Genomic DNA, 10,876 nt, shown 5'->3' with positions numbered 1-10,876 from the left:
TCACAGTTAACGATGTGCAAACATTGCATGGCCATTGCCACTGCCACTGCCACCGTGTGCTGCCTACAGAAGCTGTGTGTGAGATGCATCATTGGCTGCTGCAGCTCCCCGGCAATCGATGATGCACGCAGGCAAGTGGCTGCTGTCAGCTACCGCAATTTTCAAGTAAGGCAGGGCAGCAGCTGGAATGTTTTTGCAGCGTACAGCCGCTGCGTGTCACAAACCCACAGCCGGCGAGGCAGACGCGCAGTTCTCTTACGATTTTTGATTAATTGCATTTTGGCATTTAATTGGTCGAATGTAATTAAGTTGTTCATAAATTCAATGAGAATGACCAAAACGCAGCGAGCAAAGAGCGGAGTGTTTGCGGTTTTTTAAAGTTGCGTGTGCGCCTGCGGGCAGCATGTTTCATGCCACATTTTGTTGCCTCCGATTCTTTTCGTGCGCTTTAAGTATGCCAAATCCAGTTTAACAGCACTTTGATTGAAATGCCAACGAATCGAACGGCATGGATGAAGTTGAGAACTCGAAAAAAGTAAATATATTTGTATATATGCAACCGATAGTCACGCAGTCGAAATCCGACTTTGCTTTGGGTTGTTGGTGGGCACTAGAGGGAAGTACACACAAAGTTGGCATGTAGCTAGTGAGCAGATCGGCACGTTGTTTCCATGAAATCACCAATCAAATTCGCACATTCTGGTCATGCGCATGTGCAACATGCGCTTCTCGCAAGCAAAAAATAAATTTTTTTTTTTTATATTTGCGTTAGTGTACACATTTAAAGGCATCGATCGACATCATTACCCGCTACTCTGACTGAGTGTTTTACATTTGCGTTTTTTTTTCTTTCCTCATTTCCCCCTTTTTGCACCAAATTCTGCGTTTCGCGTGTCCTTTCGCAGCCGCCTTCACCTGCATCAATTGCTGCCACTTGCCGTAACCAACAACCTTGCAGCCAATACGACCACCATCAAGCGTATTCGCAGCGTTGCAGTCATCGAGATGCGAATCGTTTTGCATGCGTTGTTGTTGTCGTTGTTGTAGTCGCATGTGCGCATGACTTGTCTACCTACCTACCTTTTAGTTTGGCTGTCTGTCTGCTTTTCGTCGTGTTCATTAACGCTTCTTATTAAGCGAAAACAACAACAACATCAACAAAAAGCGATCTTCTTTGGTAGCGTTACTCTTTTTTATTGACTCAACTTTTGATTAAATGACCAGAGATTACGCAGAATTTCGCCACACAGTGTGTTGCAACTCAATGCTATTTACATAGGGCCATATATTCATTAAATACTTTGTTGGTGCGTGCATTTGTGCAAAGATTGGTGTTGCAAATGAAGTGTGAAATTGTGACAGGACTACTTACGTAAAAATTTAAATCCATATATGTATACACACATTCGTATGTATGTACGTGGCACAGTGTGAGATTTAGTCAATCTAGAACGCCAAAATGAAAAAAATGTGCTTGTAAATCTATCATTTTATTTAGTTTGTTAGAAAAGACCCCAATTGTTAAGAAAACAAGCATAAAAAAAAATAAAAGAAATTTCATTGGTAGATATGATAACAGCTATCAAACTTAACTTATGAAATTTGGTTGAGTGAGATAAAAGTGTAAAGCCATAAGTTAAGATATATCAGCTTGAAATTTGGCATGCGTGCTAATAAAAACATGGCTATGGAGAACTTGTTCCAAATATTGTAAAAGAGGACTAGTTTCGAGCTATCCCAAAAAAGACTCGGTCTTTACAGGGTGTACCAGTGATAAATGCTTTTCTTTTAGGATATGATAGGTGAGCTCTAGACGAACAAAAAATTTTATGGGAGGTAAAATCTAAAATGCAACCCTGGGGAGTTGGAGATCGGCAGTAGATCTGGAAAAAAATTTCACGTCTCTTTTCAGCCAATTGTATCAGCTTTTAAGAGAAAAATATATTTGTTTTACTTTCGCGGCCATTTTGGCATATAAAAGGTCCTTTTAAACAATATTTTTTAATATTTTTTTTCAAAATCGGCATGAAATCTCCTTCAAATTTGCCCAATATATGCATACAAATTGTTTGGTTTTACTCCGGAAAAAATTGTCTCCAACTAGTCTTTTTATGCAGAGTTCGGAACTAGTCCCCTTCGATACTAGTTGGAGCTTATGGTCTTCTTAAAAATCATGCCAAATTGCAAGTTGATATCTCAAGAACTTTGGCTAAAATAGAATTTTGACGTCCTAGTTTGGCAAAATCTTACACTGTGCGTCGATGACGTGAAGTACGCTTTTAATTAATGGTTTTTTGATGATACAAGTAGCAACTATAAACACATTTCCAGTAGATCAATACTGATTCAAGAAGTAAATCAGTTGAATAAACAACGAAACATTTTTAATACGACTATTCCAAATGAAGTGTAACAAGATTCTACGTGACGGCCTTCTGATTATGCAAAAATTTTGCACACAGCCTAATTCCATACTAAAACAGACAGAAATGAACTTCAAAAATGTTACGGCATAACTTTGGACCCCCTTAACCGATTTCTATAATTTTTTTAAATTGGTTTGACTCGTTTACCCTACAATCTTGAGTATTTTGCAAAAATTCAAAAAAAAATCGAAATTTACTCGAAATTTTGAAGGTGTACGACACGAACAAACCTCAGATTCAGCCGCTCGAAATACATGTCGGTCTGGTTAAAAGCAAATACCACATTATTTTGTGTGCTGGTGTTATTGATTTTTATTTTATTGAGTTATTGACATAAACATTTTATTCTTAACATGATTTTGTGCATTGCGAATTTTTTAATATCTCTAATAGGTGCAATTTTATATTACCTTTCATACATAGAGAAGCTTTCAGCCTTTATAAAATAACGAAGGTCTGGCCGACGCTGGCTCTTGCATTTATATTCTGTACTCTCCTTCTGGCCTTTGTTAAGATTAATTTACAATTTAAACATGCAAGGTTGTGGGGAAAGCAAATTGTTTTCTCTTGAATGACATACAAACAGAAATAAAGTTACCTAAAATGGAGTTTTGGGCCAAAAGTACAGATTTTGAAGGTCAATTCGAAACTCAGAATATGCAGATTTCTTCTGCTTGATTAGACCTACGCAACACGTGTAAGCCTCGAAAAAAAAAGAATAATAATTTTATTTTTACTTTGTCCCAAATGGTAATTATAATTAAAGATCTACAATTTCCCATACATACTACATATTTCTTATTTGCTAATCAAGTACACAAAGTACATAATTTTATTTTAAGTTAAAAAATAAGTATGTATCTTTTTAAGTTAAAAAAAAGAAGTCTCCCCCGTGACAATGCATCTTTTGAAGCATTGCCGTGACCAGGATTCGAACCTGGGTTACTACGGCCACAACGTAGGGTCCTAACCACTAGACGATCACGGCTATTGGAGACTTGTTAGCGACGCGAGCAAACTGCAAACAACAGCCGCAAGCCAGCCAAACCAGCTCTCATTCGTTTGTTTATGTTTACCGAACTACTGCTTGGTGAGTTGCTGTTATTTCCACCACCATCGGCTCTTTTATCATGAAGGTAGTGTGTTTGGATGTATGTATGTACGCATCTAGTTTATTTCATAATGATGCACTGCTTTACCCACAGTACGTCTACACTGCTTAACCGACTATTAAATATGCTTGGATTGCGCAGGCCCGTCGAAACTGGAGTGGAGCGCCATCTGGTTGTTGCTGCATTCTAATAACCCTGCAGCAAATCAAACTGGTTCAGAACTTGCGCTGAGCTAGCCTGAAAAGGGACGGTACTGGTTCTTCATCTATCCCAACTCAATGCTTTCAACTGTCTTTTTTAACATGGCGATGTCCTATGAAGTGACAATTGTCACCCTCTGCAGAACTTTTGAACTTGTTCTGAGCTGACTCTGGCTTAGATGGTTCTGAGACAGTTCATATAACGACAGTTCTTAGATAGTTCAAAAAGGGTCACCTCTGGGCTAGAAAAAATGTGGTTAGTTTTGAGCTGGTTCTAATAAGTATAGTATAGAGCATTTTCTTTAAATAAGCACGCATACAATTTTGTAAATAAAAATACTTCATTTTATGTTTAAAGAGCTATTTGTTTTGCACTAATTTACTTTTTGAGGCAAACTGTGCTTTAAAATTAGGAACATAAAGTGTCAATTATTCCTTTATTTTCTAAAACCGTTATTCTTAAAAATAATTTATATTTGTTACGTATAATGGGTATTTCTGGGATACCTATAACTAAACATCTGAACTAAGTCGTGTAAAAAAATGAGAAAAACGGTGATATATTGAATGCTTATTTGTGATAACTCAGTGTTAAATTGCATTAAATTTATTGAAATGTAATACATAGACTTTCCGGCATCTAATAAGAAATATAGAATTTTGAATATTCACAATAGTTTTCATGCTAAATGTTTTTCGTAAATTTTTATTTTAAGGATGGCTCATAAGTATTATAACATAAACAAATAAATTCACGTTTCTAACTGTGATGGAAATTTAGTAGAATTCTAGAAACTGTTATAAAAACTTCAATATTTTAAATCAGAGTTTATAAGGATGCCGTTCTATAGCCCATTAAATTTTAGTATAATTAATCGCGCTGATTTTTTATAACTCTTTTTACGCACGCTGTTGAAGGCATTCTCATGTTTAAATATTTTCGTTTAAGATGCAAGATTACACTTTACTACACTAAAATTTGATGGGCTACAAAGCAGAATACTCGAAATATTTATAAAAAATCTCTCTGATTAAAAATTTTAAATTTTGAAGACAGTTTTAAGAGTTCTATCAAGTTTGCAGCACAGTTAGGAATTTGAATTTAAATGGTTTATGGAGTATGAGACATAGTACTTAAATAAAAACTAAACGAAAAATATTTAAAATGAAAAACATTGGAAATTAAAAAAAAATCACTGCATAACTCCACATTTCGGGTGCTTAGTGATACATTTACGTATGTACAGTATCGTTCATATCAATAGCACTCCTATTTCAAAGTGAGATTGTTTACCACTTTTGTTTAATTTTTTAAATCTGACTAAAAGGTCAAACATTTTGATGAAAGATCGTTAAATTTAACTTTGCTTTGTATAAAGTTTTAAAGCACGGTTTATATGATTTTATTTTAAGCATGACCATTTAAATAATAACAAATTTTAACTCTCAATATATTGTGAATATTTAAAAAAGAAATGGTGTACGCAGACCTTTGCTGCCAAGTGTAGCTTAACTAAATTCTATATTTTGCAATCAATTTTATACGTACGTAGATATGTATAAAAATGAAATTAATGTTACCAATAACGACTTTTTTGGAAATATTTTAGCAGTTGCCCCATAAACTATGTAGAGAATTACATATTAAATAAACGAAAACAGTTTGTTATTAGTTTTAGGGTCTAAGAAAATTGAGAAAGGATGAGTAACATAGATGACAGCGCAACTAGCAACATATGAGTTTCAACCGTCCAACTCTGCATCCCTTTTTCAGTAGTTCAGGGACAGTTCTGAAATTTGTAGGGCGGAACTAGCGCTTTGCCAGACTGTCCCTAAATTTTGCTGCAGGGAAGCTATTAATAGACTTGTGCGCCACATACATAGGTACATATCGTCGCCTCAGAAAACGGATGACGAATGTGCAAAATCACGATTTTGGGATTTTGAGGCAGATTTACTAAGTTGGACATGCTCTTTCGATTTCTGCAATCCATTTTTTTATATCTCCATTAGTTTTTGAGATATTTCGTGCGCATTTTGTCGTATGTTACATAATATTAATGATTGGGTATGCCTTTTGTTGTATGTGCTGAAAATGCGTCACATCCCCGCAAACATATTCTGAGCGTTCAGAATATATGAGTCCGAAAGGAGTCCTAGGTAGGTAAGAAATATGAGTTTCAAAAACAAAAAATTGTTTACTCTTATATGAATCTTTTAGGATTCATATATGAGCCAAGTTATGAGCCAGCACCTTGTGCCAATATAAAAACAATAAAGATTTGAAATTTATATCTAAACTTGTTTATACAGAAATTGAAAATAATTAGAAAACAAAAAATGAACAAAATTTAGCTTCAGCTGCTGCTATTGAATGCATGTTGGAATGTGTATATGCATGTAAGTATGTATGTATGTTATTTGCAAGGACTTTTTGCGGAATGCCTTTGCAAATATAGTGAGTTGAATAAGACTCAAAGAGCAACCTAAAATAAGAGTCCGAATGTAGCAATTTATGAGGCCGATAAGGGTCTCAAAAAGAGTCATATATGAGGCCAAAACTTGTTTTAAAAGAGTCCAAAATGAGCCGTATATGAGGCCAATAAGAGTCCAATATGACTCATATTGAGGCTCATTTGATGTATGAATTTAAGCTCATATAAGTCGACATTCGTAGGAAGGGAAATACACTCATATCGGACTCTTAAATGAGCTCATTATGAGCGTAATAGCTCCGAAATAGGACTCCTTAAAGACTCATTTATGACTCCAAATGTTTGCTGGGATACGACAAATTCCCATACAAACGTACCTTTTTTTTAATCATAAAACGTTTGTCGTATGTGGCACATACGACAAATTCCCATACAAATGTAATCCTTTTTTAATCATAAAACATTTGTCGTATGTATCGCAAAACTTTGAACTTACGACAATTGGATGGTCCTCTACTATAACGATACAATTAAAATTGAAAATTAAACTAAGTAACTAATTTTAAAATTTTAAATTTTTAAATTTTAGCTTGCACTGAGTCTCCAATGAAATGAAAGAGATAAAAATGTACAAAAGACTGAATTTAAGTATTGTTTTTTGTTTTTATATAAAGAAAACGTATGTTCGTAACATATTTACAGCATAAGAGATGTACAGATTTTTTTTATTAAATACATGATTATGTTTTTGTTATGTTTTTTCTAATAAGTAATCTTTATTTAATAAATATGTCTGTTTTTTTCATCAAATTATACCATCGTCGTTGAAATAGATACTTTACTATTGTGGTACGTTCTGTGGACAAAACAAAGTGGTGAGTAAACGCTACTTACGACAAATGTATACGGAATGAAAAGTAAATTTTCTCATTAACGTTAAGAGATATTAAATGTAAAAATATGGGAAATCAAAACTAATAACACCAACTACGTCTCCTTCAAAAGTTACAAAAATCTACCGTACAGTTTCGGATTAATTCGACCTTAAACTTCAAAGTCAATTTTCTCAAAACCGTGTTTTGTAACATTCGACATCCGTTTTCTGAGACGACGATATGTACATAAGCGAAATTTATTGCTGAACTGATATTTATAAGTTGATCTCATTTAATTTTGAAAAAAAATCAGCGAACTACTGATTAGATTTTTTTTAATTAAACATACGAATTAAATATACACTTAAGCCAGTTTCACGAAAGCAATTTAAGTGAAGAATGATTTTAATTTTTTGAACTTTATATGGAAATTAACAGAAAATAAAAAATCATTTTCCATTTAATTTGCTGATGAAACCGGCCGTAGAAGTGCCAGTTGCTGTCGAAATTCGACCGTTTTTCTACTTTTTCAAGACCATTGAAGAGGTTCTCTTAACTTAGCACGTCGTTTAACTTATAATGTACAAAATTACTTATCGGAAAATCTCCTGCTTTGGAACTAAAGTCTGACTATAATTTTTTTATTTCTTTGAAGGTATTTGGAGGACAGTTTGTCGATAAATTTCGATAATTTAGCAAATATCGATAACTCAATGAATTTCAAAAACACTAAAATCCGATAACTCAACAAAATTCGAGTGAGAAATTTCGATAATTAAAAAAAAAAAATAGATCTCTGCGCGTTTAGAGGGATCGATAAATTTTCATAACTAAAAAATTTATACATTTCGATATGTGTTAGTCGATGAACTTTGAATACTTCTATAAATTTCGATAACTCGGTTAATTTTGATAGCGCCACATTTTTCGAAAGCTATTGACAAATTTCGATAACCCCTTGCACTCTGGTTACGCGATAAGATTCGATAAGCAGTAATAGTTCGATAAACTTCGATAAATTTCGATAGCTCAATATATTTTGAAAAATCCAAAGGCTTTGATTCGATCAACTGACAAACTTCAGTAAATCAATAAATATCGATAACTTGATAATAAATATTGATAATGTATAAATTATGATAATTGTATAAATATCGATAACTTGATAAATTTCATTAACTTGACAAATTTCGATGGTCAAAGAAATTTTTATAGCCCGAAAACTATCCGTAAATTTCAACAACTAAGTTTCTGTTTCTGCAAATTTCATTAGCTCAATAAATATTGATAAATTTTAATAACTCGATACGTTACGATAACTTAATAAGAATGGATAGCTCGATAAATTTCGAAAGCTAAAAACTTCGATGATTCGATAAATTTTGATAACTCGATAACTTTCGATAAATAAATTTTTATGACCGAATTTATTTCGATTCCTTTCGAAAAATTTCAATAAAATAACTTACCCTTCCGGTTACCCTATTTCGTATATATTTCTCATTATATTAATTTTCGTTAGTATGCTGCTCTGGCGTTGCCCGCAAAAAGTTGTAACCATTGTTTTGTAAGAAGCTCCAGAAATTGTTTTTCGGCTATAACACCGCAACAAACAATGCATCTGGATTGGTGTAACTGATGATGTTGTGTTGCTCTTGGATTTCCAGAGCCCCATAATCTACAATTTTGCTTGGAAACCGCGCCTCATCCGACATCAAACCATTACCTAAATAATTTGGCTGACAAACAAACAAAATAACTAAAATTTTAAATGAAAACTAGATAGATATTAAAAAATCTATTGGTCATAATTCGGTGAGTTGGTATGTGTGCATTTTTATAACGTGTTTCCATAAACAATTCGCTGTTAGCTCATATCGTTTTGTATCAACGACTGATAAATTTATACACTTCTGTGCATTAAAAAAATTTGTTAGCAAAACTTTTTTTTCGTATGAATGCAGTATTTAGAAAAAACAGCAGTATTCATTTTTGGAATCCCAAGAAAAAAGCATAATCCTGCGAAAAAGTCATATATATACTACAAAACTATTATATTGACCACTTTGCGCAAAATTGTCGTAGGCGCCAGAAACAAAACTTAACAGGAGAGCGCTTTTCTACTTTAAAAATTGTTAAAATATTTTTTATTTTACTTTTTCACTACGTTCAAAATACTTTCGTATGGCACATACGATAATTTCGCCCACGAGAAAAAAAAATGCATTATAACATACTATAAAATACATATACAGTACATTTTTGGCATATCTATAGGGATTTTAGCTACAACATTTTACCAATGGGTCAATTCTCGTTCAAAGTTATTGTGAAATGGTAAAAATAAAACTTTCACATCACACTTATTTAGGTTTGAATTTTTGACTTTTCACTTCACAAAAACGCAGAACGGGAATCGACCCCCGGTGTGTGTAGTATAGAACAAATTTGCATCAAAAAGGCAGTTTAAAACAAGTAAGAAAGTCTAAGTTCGGGCGGAGCCGAACATCAAATATCCGGCGCAAGTATTAAATATTTATATGTTTTGCACCTTTCCGAAAACTACCGCTACATGGTAAGCAGGCTTGGTTTTACCCCTATTTAACACATCTACGATAGAACGTTCAGTTAGACATAATGAGATAAACTTATTTAGTTAGATGTGGGCGGCATCACGCCCATTTTTCAAACAATGTTACTTTTTTCAAGGGATTGTTTTTAACCAATAACCACAATAACCATACCTGGTTTTATTACAAATTGGTGCAACGGTTACTGAGATACATATATGTGATCATAACTGGGCGGTGCCACGCCCATTTTCCAAATTGTATCATAGATGTATTTCTTGGTAAAGAATAGTTGCAAGCATCAAACTTGAATAAATTAGCTATAATATTTACTGATTTATCGGATATTCCATATTTCTCCAAATTACCGTTATATGGGATGTGGCCGTGGTTATTGTCCGATCTTAAAAGTTTTCGGCCATTTGGTATGCTGTATTAAGGCTAACAACTGTGCCAAGTTTTGAAGAAATTGGTGCAGCGGTTACCAAGTTATACACATATAACCATTAGTGGGCGTGGCTACGCCCATTTTCGAAAAAATTATAATATTCTTATTTTTTGTCTAAAAATTATTGCAAATGTCAATTTTGAGTGAATAATCTTCAATAGTTACTAAAATATCGCAGTTTTCGTATTTCTGAAAATTACCGTTATGTGGGAGGTAGGCGTGGTTATTGTCCGATTTTGCTCAATACCATCCGTCCTACGCCCAAAAGGAGTGCACGTACCAAGTTTCGTTAAGATATCTCAATTTTTACTCGAGTTAGGATAGTTTCGCGCAAAGGGGTCGATATATGACATATGAATGTATGAAAATTTTTAAAATAAGCGCTTTTAATATGCCCAAAAATTAAAAAGTTCACGAAACTAGGAGTCAAAAGTAGTTGAATTGCGTTTTTAGCTTTTCTCACTGGAGCAGCGTTGAAAAATAATATGGGTACAAAATGAAAGAGAAATTTTGTAGAATTTAAAAATTGTCTCGGGTCACAAGGGCACATACGCAGGTATTGAAATACCCTTTTAATTATTTTATTTAAGCTTATGAAGTTGAAGTCTTTAACATATAATTTTTTCAAAAATAAATATTGAAAATTTTCTACGATATTCAGGGTAAAATTTTTATTCATTCTTGTGCACACAAGAAATTAATCTTGGGTTCTGACAAAATATTTCATTATTTTCACTTTTATTTCAACATAGTTTGATTAAAAGAAAAATACTGTTAAAAATAAAATATTCCACACAAACAACAAAAAAA

The 10,876-nt window shown here is 33.4% G+C and overlaps 1 non-coding gene across 1 annotated transcript; it reads right to left on the bottom strand.

Moving 5' to 3' along the window:
* Positions 1 to 3,342: 3,342 nt before the first annotated feature.
* On the bottom strand, positions 3,343 to 3,414 carry Trnah-gug. The gene has a single exon. It is a non-coding gene; the product is annotated as a tRNA-His (tRNA).
* Between the last annotated feature and the right edge of the window lie 7,462 nt (positions 3,415 to 10,876).

The sequence above is a fragment of the Rhagoletis pomonella genome, unplaced genomic scaffold (assembly GCF_013731165.1).
Source record: "Rhagoletis pomonella isolate Grant_MI unplaced genomic scaffold, Rhpom_1.0 Rhpom_scaffold_02634, whole genome shotgun sequence".
NCBI lineage: Eukaryota > Metazoa > Arthropoda > Insecta > Diptera > Tephritidae > Rhagoletis > Rhagoletis pomonella.
The sequence above is the reverse complement of the archived record's forward strand: the minus strand, read 5'-3'. Positions and strand labels throughout refer to the sequence as shown.